Consider the following 16,018-nt stretch of genomic DNA (forward strand, 5'->3'; position numbering starts at 1 on the left):
GAGTCTATAAGTCTTAATATCGCGATACAATAATATCCATTCACGTTTTCTCACCGCACTCGCGATCGCGGATATTCTTCCTCGTGTAGCTTTACTCACGCGTTAGTATTATTTCGCGTTACAATTATTTGTGCGCAGTTACCAACTTCTCGCTTTGCGACATCTCTTGCTCGCATACATCCCGACAGAAGCCTCGATGCTGCTCGTGCGGTGCTTTTATACTCGACACTCGCGCGCCCCCACCATGGCTCCTTCAGCCAACTCCGAGATCGCGCTACGCCGCACATTGGTGGATTAGCGGATTGCCGTTCTCTTGCATAGAGTCTCCCCACCGTGATGCCCTCGACCAATCTACGTATTGATGTTTTTCGCAATGCCGCTTGCTTTTTATCGCGATATTTATTTATCCTCAAAATTAACTTATAAACTACTTAGATTAATATATACATATCGTATCTTAACACACTAATATTTACAATGTTTTTATAATTTCTAACCATAATCACAGATGACTGTTTTTTCGGCGTTCAGTTTGCGTTCATTACTTTTCTTTTTACTACTTCCTTCCATTTCCGCGCTCTCGCTTAATTTCCGCCTTATTTCGTTAGATATCGTTAGATATTTCGTTAGATATCGTAAAACTAACTCTATGGCTTTATTAGTTTTTTGCCTGCTTTTCACATATTTGCTTTTTCTATCGCATGCTGACTGTAATCTATGCATGTCTGCTCGTCTACCGCTCTACCTTTTTGGCCTTAGGTTTCACTATCTGCCGCTCTGCCTTGACTATCATTAATTCTATTCTCGATTTTGCTTTACTTCTCAAAATACCATTCTTTCGCCTCGATAAACGCAAATTGAAGGCCGTTTGAAAATAACTCAAAATTTAATACTATAATAATAATTTCCTTAATTTTAATGAATAATTTCCTTAATTTTAACGTAAACTTAAATATCTTCAATTTTCGATATAACTTTATTAATCTACTTCTTTTTGATCAAACTACATATGTAATGCATTTATTGTTGTTCATGAATAAAAATAAAATTCAATCTTTGCTTTTATTGATGTAAATTAATTTTTTAATAATTAATGCTATCTTAATTTATTTTACTTAACTTCTATTTATATATCTTTTTTTTTTGTATTTTAACCGTTTTTATTCTTTTCTCTTTGATTTTATTTTTATTATTTTTTTTATATTTTTAAACTTTTATTGTAACTACCTTAACTTAACTTAAAATTTACATGCCTTTTCCTGTTTTAGGTTGTTCCAGCGTTCCTCCGGTGCTCGTCCCTGGGATCTCAGAGGTGGGCCACGACCTACAACCGGTCGCAATTTCATTAATTAAAACTATATATAGCTAAATCTTTCTTTATAACAAATTGTACGCAATTAAACAAAATGAATTATATTTGCATAAACTTACCATAGAGAACAGATTTTTCTTGTATTAGTTGCTACATTATGTTGTGCAGTAGTTTGTAAATATATATTCTGTACATATTACTTTTTTTTCTTAACTACTTCTTTTTTTTTTAACTCAAGTGCTTGAGGATACGATATAACAAAAATATGCTTCATAGAAACGCATCTGTTCTCATTCAACGGCGACATCAGTTTCTTAACCTATATGATATTAGAGTCCTATAATAAGAGAAGCGCGATCTCTACCTCCACCTTGTCACCGCCGCCATCTTAGGCCCGTACATCCACATGTCGTGCTAGGTCAGTGCAAACTGAAGCAAACGTAAGCAGTGTTCGTCGCAGTGTAAATGAAAAAGAAAATCATCAGTGCTGTCTACTGAAGTAAGTATTCTTCATATATGTATACGAAATATAATAATGAAATGCATCGAACGTGATATTCTCGAATCTTGAAAACTTGTTGCTCGTTAAAGGTTAAGCCCGTCAAATTTAACGCTTCTCAATAATTTTCTTTTGCAGAGGGAGAAATATTAAGTCGTTTCGCTGCTGTATCATTCTGCTGGTTTATTTATGAACATGTATGAGGTAAATTTAGTTTTTTTGCAAATAAATTACAAATATCCATCGTGTCTAGTGTTTTATTATATCTTGATCTTTTTGCAGAACTCCAATTTAAATCTTAAATCTGTTCCATCATCTGACGCGGATGAAATACAGTGTCTCAAGCTCCAGACCGGAATAGTGGAAGAAAAAATAAAAAATCTTCAAAAACAGTATGATAATGACTTTGCCAGTTTACAAAATATGGTTTGTGAGATAGATGTGATGAAGCAGGAGCTACATATTGGCAAGCACTTGCTGAAAATATTAGACTACAGCAGTTTGTAGGGAGTCTTAATCTTTTAATTTGTTCCGTCTATTATGTAATTGAAACAGATTAATTGTATATTTATAATCATAATTATACAATGATTTGCATTAATATTGGGACATCGTAATACTTAGAAGCTGCGCACAATAAAAGGAATAAGGAATAGGGTATAAAAAACAGAAAACAGGAATAGTAAATAAAGAACAGTTCAATATAAAACATATGAAATGCAATTTAGCAGAATTATGCAGAATAGAGAAATTTTTTGTTGTCTATTCTTTATTCCTTTTATTGTGTGCAGCCTCTTACTAACTTTAATATTTTGGTGAATATTCTTTTGTGCTTTAACTTACTAAAAAACAAAATCAAATTCCTCAAATAAGTATACAAATTAATTATTTTTAAAGTATTATGGTGTTCAAACATTAATGCGAGTCATTATGTATGTATGTATGTGTGAAATTGTATATATTTCAATTCTAAAATAAATTATTATTAAAATAATAAGAAAAGCTCTGATATAAAACGCAAATTCGAGTATTTATATTTATTATTATAGATAAGGCGCAGAAATAAGACGCAAAGATTTTGTTTTATTCAACAAAATATTTGCGTCTTATTTCTGCGCTTGGCTCTTATTTGCCCTTCCTATATTCGAATTTGCGTAAATTATTATTTTTATAATAAATTAGTTTTATAATAAATTCTTTATTTTATGTTTTACATTAGTCGTTAACAGCTTATAAATTATTCAAAAATTTACAAACAATTTAATTGTAAATTTATAACAATTGTAATTGTAAATTAAAATTTATAAACAGTTGTAATTGTAAATTAAAAATAATTTGATAAATAAAAATATTCTGTATGAGAAAATAACACAAATAAACAGTCTTAAATTATAAAATACTTTGCATGAGATAATAACACAAATGAACAGTCTTAAATTGTAAAATATTCTACATGAGAGATGAGAGAATAATATATAATACCCTGCATATGAGCATCCAAACATACATACAAATATATCTTTTTATCTATAATAATAAATATATATTTTGAAAGTATATATAATATAAGATATTATAAATGTATTATGAGATCATAATACATAAATAATATAATCATTATATATGTATTATAAAATAGATAGCCAGTCATAAATTTGGCACAGATAAGAGATCAAATCAGGAAACGATAGCAAACCTATCTGCAGTCTTACTGTTATAAACACGTTCAAAGTTCGTTTCAGCATGTTCTTTTCTTGCTTTCAATCCATACATTCACAATCAATTGTGATAAACCTCTTCAGGATTTTGGTTAATACCATGGCAGAGAGGTATATTTGCTCTTTCCCATACATACTGTAGTTCTTCTACTAGGAAGTGCACAATGTTCATATCTTTGGCTTTAGTAAGTGTGTCTTTCAGATTGCGGAAAGTAATTTCAGTCTTCATGATTGCTTTGAAACAGGGATCTAACACATACAAAAGACTGTTCTCTTTATAGCTTCTCATTTTAACAATATTAGAATAAGGATGATACCCTTCACCGTTCCAGAGAATACTTTTAAAGCAGTATCGCAGATTGTCATGTTTATGCACTTAACGCTGTGCACAACAGGGCAGCTATTATGTATCTATTCGGAAACGTTTCCGATCGGAATAATTTTGTTTTTCGTAGTTGTGCTATTATGAACATTCGGAAAGATTCCGAATCGATTGAAATAATTTCGACACCTCGCGAGCAAGTGGAAAGACGATTCCGAGCGGAATGAGATTAGCACAAACCTTCAAACATAAACATTGACAGCCACATAAGCGAAAGCAACACATAATTGAAATTAAAGTATTAAGAATATAAATTAAAACAAAAAGAATGAAATTAAAGATTATTATTTATTAAAAAGTTAGTGTAAATAGTTTATAAAATCATCACAAAATATCAACATATATCAAAATTTGCATATTTTAATTGGATCAAATTTTTATAATGGTAAGTACTGTGGATATATATAATATTTTTGTCATAAACATAAATTAAACAAATAAAAATTAATTATTTTATTTAATTATGATACTTAAATTATTTTATTTAAATATTTTACGACATATTTTCTATTTTATACTAAAATATGTCAGAATAAGATATATCTTGTATGGTGAGTATTGAAATATTTTATTTTCTTCTTCTTGTGATATCTATAATTAGCTGCAATACGTCGTGAGAGAGAAAGACAATGTCTTGCAGCAATTCGACATAGTCGAATTATGAGAAGAACAATCAGAGATATGTACAATCCATTTAATATTCCCGAAAAAGAATTTATGGGATTATATAGATTAACAAAGCGTTTAACACAAAATCTTATAGAAGAATTAGAACCATATCTTCCTTTACGGGAAAGAGCTGTCGCAATCCCAAATTATATTAAAGTAAAAAATTAAAAATTTATATAAAAAAATACACCAATTATTTAGGCGGCAATATAATTAAATCTTTTATCAATAATAGGTATTGTGTGCTTTGAATTTTTATGCCCAAGGCAGTTACCAAAAATCTGTTGGCGTAGACAGTAGAGTAAATATTGCACAATCTACAGTTAGTATCATCTTAAAAGAAGTTACATCTGCCATAAATCAGCACATGTTAAGACGATGGATACATTTTCCCACTACTCAACAAGAAATTCAGGAAATTATACAAAAGTAAAACAATAATTATGACTACAACACATTATTGTACTATATATTTAACACATTAATTATTAACACATATTAATACATTATGAACATTTTTTAAACATTTTAGGAAAAACAATATTATAGAATATTATTTGATAATATTAATAGTATAGAGATTGAGAGAGAAAAAACCAGCATATCAGTTTGTGAATGATATTTGAAATTACAAATATTAATTAATACCGATGTAAAAAAAGAACTGTAATACTTTGTCGAACTATTAATACATTATAAACATACACAATATAACATTATGTAGATGAGTCTTCGCTTTCGTCATTATTTTTTTCTGTTGATCTGCTCTGCGTCTACAAAAATCAAAAGATAACATTTTTCAATAAATTAGTTATGTTTTTCATTTAGGAATTATAACAATACTACAATTCCGGGATTATTGGGATTTGTTGATGGTACTAATATAGCAATAAAAATTCCTGTTTTGCATGAAGGATTATATGTTAACAGGAAAGGATATCATGCACAACATGTGCAAATTGTAAATATATTTTTAATTTTTAATAGAATTAATATATTTAATATATTTATATTTACTATATTTAATATATTTATATTTACTAATTATCTCTCCCTAGATTTGCGACACGGATTTAAATATAACAAATATATTAGCCAGATATCCCGGCTCCATTTATGATTCATTTGCGTGGAGACACTGTTACGTAAGACACCTTTTACAAGCTCAATATGAAGCTGGCAATCAATGTTGGATATTTGGTAATAATTAATTTTTTTAATTTATAAAATAACTTATTAATTAATTAATTAATTAATTATTTTATTTATTAATTTATTTGTTAATTAAAGTTTTTATATTATTTAATCATTTTTATTTCAATTCTCAAGGAGATTCTGGATATCCATTAGAACCGTGGTTATTAACACCATATACTGAACCGCAACCCGGCACACATGAGGAACATTTTAATGAGCGTCATAGTAGTACAAGAAATGCTGTAGAACGCTGCATAGGTGTTCTCAAAAAAAGATTTAGATGCCTTCTAAGATATAGAACTTTGGAATATGCACCTGAAAAAGCAGCGCAAATTATTAACGCTTGTGCAGTACTGCACAATATGTGTATACAGGCTAGATTGCCTGATCCTCCGGAGCCTGCAGAACCTATTATGGTTTTGGAATATAATAATGAAATCGAAATCGCACAGCCATTAATAGAAGGCAGAGCTTTATTTAATCAAGGGCAACGCGTGCGTGATCGACTTGCTCGTAGATTGTAAATACTGTTTATGAATTATACACTGTTTTTTATTATAAATGTTTATTACTGTTTATAAATTCTCTGTATTAATTTCTGTATTAATTTCTGTATTCTTTGTATTTTTTCACATTGTTCTTTAATAATAATATTAATATACATATCAATTTTGCATTCGCAATTTGTTTCATAGACGCTGCAATGCTTACTACCGCTTCCATTAATCTTTTTATTGCAGCTGTTTGGGCTTGCATCTCATGCAATATTCCTATATCAATATCTATAAATAATGTTAAAAATAATATATTATAATTAAATTAATTATATTATAAATAATATAATTTGTATTTAGAAATGTAATATTTATTAATACATTTAATGAAAAATAGCAATAACAAAGTGTTTCAGGAGGAATTGTAAATATTAATAATAATGAAATTTCAGATTTGACCATTCACAGCGCAAGATCATTATAATTCTGTCGCGAAAGCAGCTGGTTTATATAAACTTTTTTGCTTAAAATGATGTGTACAATCAAGTCTTAGCATACTGACCATTCCTCCTGAAACACCCTGTATATTAACAATTTGTTGGGTTCTCTTACCGCGGACTTCTGTAAGACTTTCTTTTCTCAATCTTTTATTTTTATATTTTTTCTTTTCGGGAGAAGGATGCGATGCAGAAGAAGGGATTGGTTCAATATTTTTATTATTTTCTTTAATGTGATGAGTTTCTGCATGAATGTGCATGATTCAGGTGAAGGAGATTCAGAATGGAGTGCAGTAGTTCTATGAAATGATGTGGATGGCTGACAAGTTGAAGTATATGAGGATGTGGATGATTGAGAGATTGGAGTACATGAGGATGGCTGAAAGATAGGAGTATATGAGGATGTGGATGGCTGACAGATTGTAGTATTTGAGGATGTGAATGATTGAGAGATTGGAGTACATGAGGATGGCTGAAAGATAGGAGTATATGAGGATGTGGATGGCTGACAGATTGAAGGAGTATATGAGGATGTGGATGGCTGACAGATTGAAGGAGTATATGAAGATGTGGATGGCTGACAGATTGTAGTATATGAGGATTGTAGTATATGAGGATGTGAATGGCTGATAGATTGGAATATATGAAGATGTAGATCAGTGCTGGGATTTACTTGCCATTTACGGCGAGATTTCGAGACGCACGCCTCTTGCCCCCCACTCCTCGCTCGCGCCATAACAACGCAGCGCCGGCCGCTCGTAACTAAGGAGCGCGGCACATAGTCTCAGGAACGTGCGTATCAAACGTAATAGCACAATTAGCATTCTAATAGCAAAAGTGGGGGGCAAGAAGCGTGCGTCTCGAAATCTCGCCGTAAATGGCAAGTAAATCCCAGCACTGATGTAGATAATGGTAATGTCGATGGTCTGGATGCAGTGGAATCGTTTCGAGGAAATGTCTCCGTCAAAATTTCTGGCTATATATAAGAAAAAAATGAATAATAAAAAGGATGATAAATAAAACGGATAAAAAGAGAAGATGAAAAATAATCAAGGAATTTTAATTTAGTATTAAATAGTAAGTAAATTTAATATACTAACCTCTGCTGGATCTATAATATTTCCATGGCCCAATGCCTCCACACCAATTAACGATATTAATCGTTCCTCTATTTCTAGTAGAGGAGTTTTGCTTTGCGCCTCCTCCTCCTGTACCTCTCTGATAATTTTTTAATTTTGCCGCCTTTGCTTTCACATCAACGCACCAATCTCGCCATGACTGTAAAGTACAGAATATTATTAATATAAAAATAATAATTCTAAACCATATAATAATAATTCTAAATCATTACTTTTATCCATTTATCAACACTTTTTGTAGTTCCGTTTCCACAACTGTTGAGAGTATTTGAAAGTTGTTCCCACAGCATCTTACTTTTTTTTTTGCATCTGTACCTTGCACTCGATTCTGTGCAAGATCTGGATGTTCCTCCTTAAATTGCAACATCAAAAGTCGCTGCTCAGATGTAGTCTTCTTGCGTTTCTAGAAAATATATATGTAATATTTTATATACATATATATATATATATATTATGTATAATATATTTATATATGTATAAATATATATAGTATATATTTATATATGTATAAATATACATAATATATATTTATATATGTATAAATATATATAGTATATATTTATATATGTGTAACGATGCGTCCTCCCCATCGTCACGTATTCCCGACACGACATCGTCGGAAGCTGCCGTCCGGCTAACACCAGCCGGACAAAGGGCAGAGGCGCCGAGCGCCACATCCTTTAATCGAAAAATACACGCGACACGGCCGAGATCACAGCCGTAAACAGTTGCCGCCGTTCGGGAAACGAATCCGACCGTACCGGCCCGAAGGCTTCCGAAACGGCGGCCCGAAACACGTGCTATCAATCGCTTGCGCGCGCTGTCAAATAACGGTAAATATGTCACGCCGAACCATGCCGAATAATTGCCGAGAATTACCGATACCACGGATTTTTTGGTATAAAAGGCGACACAATGGCGACTGGCGGCAGAGCTTCCTGAGATCTTCCGGATCTCGCAACCCTCTCCAGAGCTAGTACAGCACCTGGCGACCTTTAAACCCAGACGAAGCATCCGAAAGGAAAATAGGGGTAGAGCGTTCTCTGCCTCCGTCGAGCGTTCTCGACACTTTCGCGAAAACCGTCACAATCCCCCCCCCCGCATTCAGAAAACCTTCGAGACAAGGGGGTAGAGCGTTCTCTGCCTCCGTCGAGCGTTCTCGACACTTTCGCGAAAACCGTCACAATCCCCCCCCCCGCATTCAGAAAACCTTCGAGACAAAGGGGTAGAGCGTTCTCCACCTCCGCCGAGAGTTCTCGGCTAATCGAACTCCTACCCGCACCCAATAAACAGCCGGACCGCATCCACTGCATAGCACGTCCGCGCTTCAACCGCAGCCGCATATAAAAACCCCGAGACCGCATCGCGACGCAACCGGAATCAAGCGCGCCGATATCAAACGCATAGCAGTTACGACTCGCGGGAAGTTAAACCATTCATAGAATCATTCTCCGAAACGCGCACGCAATTAACCGACGCCAGCGCACACATACACACGCACATAAACGTCTATTGTACGCGATACACAAGAACCAAATATAATAAACTAATTATTTATTCAACGACCATTATCGCAGTCTGTGTCTCCCAAGGAAACTCCTTTCTCGAGCCCTGACTCCCGACTGACGTCTGTCCGCGCCTCGAAAAGTGAGCCCGTTACATTCGCGCCCGAACAGGGACCTGACTTGACCGTTTCCCGAGACACAAAAGAAAAAAAACACACAATGAAAACGTGGGTATATTCACTCTCTAAAGAGAAACTAAGCGCATTCGCGGCCGGTTATGGGATCGACACAACCGGCACACTCGACGAGATCCGCGCTCGCGTCCGGCAATACATGGACACGCACCCCGGAGACTTTGTAACCGCCGGAACCGCCCCGCCCGATACCCACCCACTACCGAATAACGACACCGAGAACTCCATTCACGACCTTTCGAATCACGACGCATCATTTATAGATACCGCGAGAGTTTATAATCAAATTCGAAAGTGGGGATGCCACTTCGACGGTCGTGACCCCGTATCTTTCCTCGAGCACCTCGAGGAGCGGAGCCAAGAGTATGGCTTCCCCGACGGGGTACTGCTACGGGGACTACCAGAAATACTAAGAGGAGATCCCCTCCTCTGGTACCGAAATAATCGCGACGACTGGCACACCTGGGCCGATTTTGAGACCGCGTTTCGCGGGAGATACTTCCCACCAAATTACAAGGAGAATCTCGAACGCGACATCTTTGAACGCCGCCAACGAGACGGGGAGAATTTCGCGAGCTACGCCGATACCATGACCACCCTGATGCGCCGCGCGGGGGGATTCACCCGCGACCAACGATTAAATCGGATATATGCGAACATGCGCGCAACGTACAAAAAGTTTATACGACGCACGGACGTACAAAGCCTCACCGCGTTAACCGCCCGCGCCACCGAATACGAGGGCATCGAGCAGCAGGAACGCGACGAGCGAAAGGCGGACCGGAAGAACGATACCGCGAAACCGGCCGTCGCCGCATACAACCGCGACGAATGCTGTTGGCGGTGCAAACAGCGCGGGCACACCCGGCTACACTGCTCTAAACCGCCCCAAAAATTTTGCTCACAGTGCGGGAAGGACGGGGTCCTCACAAAGCATTGTCACCCACGACCGGGAAACGCCTCAAGCGCCGGAGCCACCGCGGTCGCGCCCCGGCCCGACACGACAGTGTAAAATATACGCCCCGACCGCACCTGCCAATCTTTCTCGGACCCCACCGCCTCGACGCACTGCTCGACTCCGGGTCTGAGATTTCGTTCGTTAACGCTTAGACCGTCGACCGCGCCCGCCAAATGGGCATCCTGCCTCAGGACACGGACAGCCAGATTCAGCTAGCCGACGGCGCCACCGCCTGGATACCCGGGACGATTACGCTCGACGTTCGCATCCGTCACAAAACATACCGGCATACGTTCTCCATACTGCCCACACTAACGGACGAAGTACTTATTGGCATCGACCTATGGCGCCAATCGGGCATCACCTTGGCACCGCCACACCGGCGATTCCAGCAGAAACAAGCCCCCGTGTGCGGGATCATCCAGGGGCTTTCACGACGTACCCCCGAAGAGGCCCGGCGCCTCCAAGAATTTTTAGCCGCCGAACTACCGAAGTTCAACTCCGTCACCGGTCCCACGCCTTTGGTCACGCATCGGATACGCCTCAAAAACCCGACGCCGATCAAACAACGCTATCGGCCATGCAACCCCGCCATGCAAGAGGTCATCCATAAAGAGGTTGACGAAATGATAAAAGAGGGGATCATTGAACCCTCCTGCAGCGCCTGGAGCTCACCCGTCGTGATCGTGCGAAAAAAGGACGGCAAACCGCGCTTCTGCATAGATTTCCGAAAAGTAAATGGGGTCACAGAAAAAGACGCGTACCCGTTGCCGCACATAACCGCCACATTAGACAAACTCCGAGGAGCCCGATACCTCACCACGCTTGACCTCAAGAGCGGGTACTGGCAGATCCCGCTCGCCCCGGAAAGCCGCCCGATTACCGCATTTACGGTGCCCGGAGGGGGCCTGATGCAATTCCGCGTGATGTCCTTCGGCCTGCACTCCGCTCCCGCAACGTTTCAACGCCTACTCGATGCCATCATCGGACCCGCGCTCGAACCAAACGTCTTCGTATACCTCGACGATATTATCATAATCAGCGACACGTTCGAAAAACATCTCGAGTTACTCCGCGAAGTGTTCCGTCGCCTACGAGACGCCCACCTCCGTCTCAATCCAGATAAATGTCGATTTTGCGTCGATCAGCTGACATACCTGGGCCACGTAGTAGATCGTTCCGGTATACACACCGACCCGGAAAAAATAAGCGCGGTCGCGAACTGGGCCGAACCAAAGACCGTCAAACAAATCCGACAATTCATAGGGATGGCATCATGGTACCGGCGATTTATCCGCGACTTCTCTACGCTCGCCGCCCCGCTGACCAGTCTCACGAAAAAAAAACGCCCGGTGGGCGTGGGGACCAGAGGAGGCCGCGGCCTTTTCCGGATTAAAAAGGGCTTTAACTACCGCACCGGTGCTCGCATGCCCCGATTTTTCGCGGAAGTTTTACCTCCAGACCGACGCGAGTACCCACGGCCTCGGGGCCGTGCTCACGCAATACTCTGACGAAGGAGAACGGGTAGTCGCATACGCCAGCCGCACCCTCAACGGCGCGGAGCGCAATTACAGCGCGACCGAACTCGAGTGTCTCGCCGTCGTATGGGGAATCCGGCGTATGAGAAACTACCTGGAGGGGTACACTTTTACGGTTATCACCGACCATCAATCGCTAAGATGGCTTCACAAGCTCGAAGCTCCGACCGGTCGACTCGCCCGCTGGTTATTCGAATTACAACAATTCGATTTCGTTATACAATACCGACGCGGCGCGCTGAACCGGGTAGCCGATGCATTGTCACGCCTACCAGAAGTTAGCGCCATGCACCCGATCCAGTGCAAATGGTACCGAAAAATCACCGAGGAACTACGCCGCGACCCCGCGACCCACCCAGATTTTCGTATAGAGGGAGACCGGTTATACAGGCACATCCTGCATAGCCTGGATTTCAAAGACGTCCCTCCGAGCGTCCAATGGAAACTCTGCGTACCGCGAGAACAGCGACTCGAAATAATCGCGCAACTTCACGACGCGCCGACCGTCGGACATAGCGGCATATCAAAGACCATCGCACGAATCGCGGAACGGTACTATTGGCCGGGGATGTTCCGCGAGATCGCCGGGTACGTCCGAAACTGCCGGAAGTGTCTCGCCCATAAACCGCTGCAACGCCGACCCGCCGGCCGCCTACACGCGACCAATGTGACTCGCCCTTGGGAGCACGTCACACTAGATCTTGTGGGACCACTACCCCGTTCAAAGCGCGGTCATACATGGTTATTCGTCCTACAAGACCGTTTCTCGAAATGGGTCGAATTAGCCCCGCTGCGCCAAGCTACCGCGAAAGCCGTCACGACTGCAATCACCGAACGCGTTATCTTGCGTCATGGACGACCGGACATAATTATCTCAGATAACGGCACGCAATTTAAATCCGCACCCCTCGCTGCACGCTTACGGGCGTTCAACATCGAACACCGAACCCCACCGGTACACGCGCCACATTGTAATCCAGTCGAGCGGACAAACCGCACCATTAAAACTATGATCGCGCAGTTCGTGGACACCGACCACCGCACCTGGGACGATCACGTTCCCGCGTTCCAGTTCGCGTACAACACTGCCGTCCACAACGCCACCGGGTTTACCCCCGCATACTTGAATCACGGCTGAGAACTCACCTTTCCCCACCCCGAACCCCCGCCAACAGTCACGGAAGGAGAGACACCGGACACCGTCCGACAACGGCTAGAGGACGCATGGCGACTCACACGAGTCCAACTGGCGCGAGCGTTCCAACGACAAGAACGGTATTATAACCTCCGTCGCCGAGAATGGAAACCACAGCTCGGCGATCACGTGTGGAAAAAAGAATATCCGCTGTCAAACAAAGCGAGCGGATTCAACGCCAAACTCGCGCCAAAATACATCGGGCCGCTCGAGGTACGCCGGATAGTATCGCCCGTCATCGTCGATCTCCGCAGCACCCACGGAAAATAGTATCGGCATATACACATCCAAGATGTGAAACCAGCGCCAGAGAAGGACGGCAATAGAGAGCAACGACCGAGTAATAATAATAATACCGATACCGAGGACGAGGACAAAGATAGTCACTAGAAGGACGTAAACAACAATCATACGAAATGGCAAAACAATTGACAAACGGCACAGATCGATCCCATCTCGCTCAAGATGAACATCGAACGGGAAATCATCGAAGAAATAAACGCGCTCCTGGGCGAGTACGAAGCCCCAGGACCGCATGGACCGTCCGAGGCCGCAACACTGGGAACAACATCCCCAGCAATCGCGGCCCCGCCAGCCAGACCATCGGCCCGACCACCAAAGGTCGGCACATGGATCCAACGCTCAGATCACGTTAACCGGCGGAAAGCCGAGTTATTGTTGACGCCGCCGCCACCACTGTCTGCCTGCCGCCGCCGCCGACCACCGACATCCAGCCGACGGGCCGAACAACACGGCCAGCCAGCACCAGAACCAGCGGCAACAACAGGAGGAAGCCGCACCTCCACCACCCGCCCCGTCCGCCCGTGCCATGGTCCCCATAGGCCCTGCACCGCCGCCACCGATACTGGTCGAACTCGAACCGGGGCACACATACCCCGTACCCTGGTTTGCGGCACACGTAACGCGCCGATACCGCGCAAGAACCGCTTGCGGACGATGGCTCCTCCGGTTTAACAACGCCGGACAGCTCCGGTACCGCCGGAAGCTCACGGAGGAGTAATAAATAAAAAAAAAAAAAAAAAAAATACTTCTCCATGCCTCTCGATTCAGGCATTCTAGGAAGGGGGGTGATGTAACGATGCGTCCTCCCCATCGTCACGTATTCCCGACATCGTCGGAAGCTGCCGTCCGGCTAACACCAGCCGGACAAAGGGCAGAGGCGCCGAGCGCCACATCCTTTAATCGAAAAATACACGCGACACGGCCGAGATCATAGCCGTAAACAGTTGCCGCCGTTCGGGAAACGAATCCGACCGTACCGGCCCGAAGGCTTCCGAAACGGCGGCCCGAAACACGTGCTATCAATCGCTTGCGCGCGCTGTCAAATAACGGTAAATATGTCACGCCGAACCATGCCGAATAATTGCCGAGAATTACCGATACCGCGGATTTTTTGGTATAAAAGGCGACACAATGGCGACTGGCGGCAGAGCTTCCTGAGATCTTCCGGATCTCGCAACCCCCTCCAGAGCTAGTACAGCACCTGGCGACCTTTAAACCCAGACGAAGCATCCGAAAGGAAAATAGGGGTAGAGCGTTCTCTGCCTCCGTCGAGCGTTCTCGACACTTTCGCGAAAACCGTCACAATCCCCCCCCCCGCATTCAGAAAACCTTCGAGACAAGGGGGTAGAGCGTTCTCTGCCTCCGTCGAGCGTTCTCGACACTTTCGCGAAAACCGTCACAATCCCCCCCCCCCCCCGCATTCAGAAAACCTTCGAGACAAAGGGGTAGAGCGTTCTCCACCTCCGCCGAGAGTTCTCGGCTAATCGAACTCCTACCCGCACCCAATAAACAGCCGGACCGCATCCACTGCATAGCACGTCCGCGCTTCAACCGCAGCCGCATATAAAAACCCCGAGACCGCATCGCGACGCAACCGGAATCAAGCGCGCCGATATCAAACGCATAGCAGTTACGACTCGCGGGAAGTTAAACCATTCATAGAATCATTCTCCGAAACGCGCACGCAATTAACCGACGCCAGCGCACACATACACACGCACACAAACGTCTATTGTACGCGATACACAAGAACCAAATATAATAAACTAATTATTTATTCAACGACCATTATCGCAGTCTGTGTCTCCCAAGGAAACTCCTTTCTCGAGCCCTGACTCCCGACTGACGTCTGTCCGCGCCTCGAAAAGTGAGCCCGTTACATATGTATTTATATATAATATATTTATATTTATTTATAATTATTATTAAGATAAATTCTTTACTTACATTTTCTGTCATGTTTCTACAGCACTTGATTGTGATATAAAATAACACAAACACACACTATAACTTTTTAGATACTTTATATTTTAACTTTGAAGATTTTTTATAAAAATGAGTAATAACGTTTAATAATAGTAATAATAAACCTTTAATAATAGCAGAGAGAAACATGAGAGCGGCCACCGCGATTCAGCGGACGCGTGTACTAATGCGCCCCCTGAGAAAGTGTATATAAACTACGTCGTTACGCTCGGTAAAAAGCGTGGTAATGTATGGTTCGAATCCGTGATATGGTTCATATCCGAACTACTCAGATAAAAACCAAGTTGAGAACCGAACAGATGAGTCAGACAAGGACCAACAATCCATCGCTCTGGCTTTGTCTCACCAACGATGAGCGTCTCGTGGACTCGTGCGGCGGCAGGCACGAGATTTCGCCTTTCGCGCGTAGCGTTCCACGTAATTCGAGGACAA

At 41.8% G+C, this 16,018-nt stretch overlaps 1 long non-coding RNA gene and 1 pseudogene across 1 annotated transcript; one reads left to right on the forward strand and one right to left on the reverse strand.

Moving 5' to 3' along the window:
- Positions 1-1,674: 1,674 nt before the first annotated feature.
- On the forward strand, positions 1,675-2,843 carry LOC145936147 (uncharacterized). The gene is made up of 3 exons (XR_014425331.1): positions 1,675-1,811; positions 1,950-2,015; positions 2,094-2,843. It is a non-coding gene; the product is annotated as an uncharacterized LOC145936147 (long non-coding RNA).
- Positions 2,844-7,585: 4,742 nt separating this feature from the next.
- On the reverse strand, positions 7,586-15,559 carry LOC145936099 (uncharacterized; annotated as a pseudogene).
- Between the last annotated feature and the right edge of the window lie 459 nt (positions 15,560-16,018).

The sequence above is a fragment of the Prenolepis imparis genome, unplaced genomic scaffold (genome assembly GCF_030444845.1).
Source record: "Prenolepis imparis isolate NDT839.2.m4 unplaced genomic scaffold, iyPreImpa1.0 SCAF_5, whole genome shotgun sequence".
Taxonomy (NCBI): domain Eukaryota; kingdom Metazoa; phylum Arthropoda; class Insecta; order Hymenoptera; family Formicidae; genus Prenolepis; species Prenolepis imparis.